Source organism: Wasmannia auropunctata, unplaced genomic scaffold, assembly GCF_000956235.1.
Source record: "Wasmannia auropunctata unplaced genomic scaffold, wasmannia.A_1.0 LD311912.1, whole genome shotgun sequence".
Lineage (NCBI taxonomy): Eukaryota > Metazoa > Arthropoda > Insecta > Hymenoptera > Formicidae > Wasmannia > Wasmannia auropunctata.
This window is the reverse complement of record NW_012050978.1, coordinates 1-1410: the sequence shown is the minus strand read 5'-3', so window position 1 is coordinate 1410 and position 1410 is coordinate 1. Positions and strand designations below refer to the sequence as shown.

Here is a 1410-nt window from a genome sequence, read left to right as displayed (position 1 = left end):
TATATATATATATATATACACATAGTGATGGACAGAACGATTGCAACATTTTTTATCTTGATTTTGAAACACACTAACATTTTGCAAATGTAGACCACGATTGATGTACTGTCTCTAGACTAGACACATAAATTTACGCATATATTGGAATATATTTCGCATCTAAATATTCATGTAATTGTTAGTATTATTTGATAATTTAATAAAATCACTTTCTTATAATATTAATAATGTGTAATTACATTTATGTACATTAATTTATCCCAAAAAGGACTTTTTTTTAACTGGAATAATATAATCTTTCACATACATTATTAATTAATAAGAATTATTCTTCCTGTTACTTTACATATAAAAGTATTAACGGCGTGACCATTGAAAGTTAACTATTTTATGGAATATACTTATTTTATTATCATCTTCTAATATTAAGTATTATAAATATTTCCATAAAATATTTACTTTTCACAATAAACTCACATCTTTTAAATGCTTTTACATGTATATTACAAAATTGTAAAATAATCGCTTTGCATAAAAAAAAAGTCAATAATTTTGAAAATATAAGAGAACTTTCTTATATATAAAGCATGATTCCACCTAAAACAAAATTATATTGATTTTAAAATGTCTATCTCGAAATATACTTGTCTGTGATTGGAAAAGTTCTTTTCTTCCATAATAATTGCTTTTAGAAATATAATCACGTGGAAAGATATAAAAGATTTAGTATTTTTGTATCTATAAATAAAAATATTTAAATATTCATCATATGTACTTGTATGATCGAAGTCGATATAATACTTGATTGCTAACGATATTGTGGACAATGCTGTTTTATTATTGATTTTGAAATGTCAGCATGACCTGAAATTCAAAAATATAAAATACATTTCCTAATTACGCAATTACTCGATAATAAACGTATCTATAATGCTACTTTTATTGACATATTAAAATAATTTATATCTAAGAAACATATAAGTTATATGTAATATAATTAAGTACAGACAAGAATAGTTTTTGTCTTGTAATCAATTTAAACAATAGAAGATTTTGCACAAACTAAAGATATAAATTTATTCAACAAAGTAAGTTATACTTCAACTACTTCAAGTTTCAAATAGATTTAATATTGTAAAAATGTTACCTAATTGTAGTTCTATATACAAGGCCAACATTATCACTTGTATAGGTATATCACAATCTGGTTCTTTTGACATCCATATCTGAGGTAAAAATTAATTATATTTAATATGAAAAGCAAATACAAAATGTTTAATGTATCATTATACATATTGTTTTATTATCTTAATGCCTTAATATTATAAATAAAACTTTTAGACTGTTTTAAATTTTTTAAAGTTTTAATGTGATAATTATTTATATGTGTGTGTGTGTGTGTGTGTG

At 22.4% G+C, this 1410-nt stretch overlaps 1 long non-coding RNA gene across 1 annotated transcript; it reads right to left on the bottom strand.

The window, feature by feature from the left end:
• Positions 1-640: 640 nt before the first annotated feature.
• LOC105460990 lies at positions 641-1232 on the bottom strand. Its single transcript, XR_975889.1, has 2 exons — positions 1151-1232; positions 641-867 (listed from the first exon to the last, which is right to left on the bottom strand). It is a non-coding gene; the product is annotated as an uncharacterized LOC105460990 (long non-coding RNA).
• Between the last annotated feature and the right edge of the window lie 178 nt (positions 1233-1410).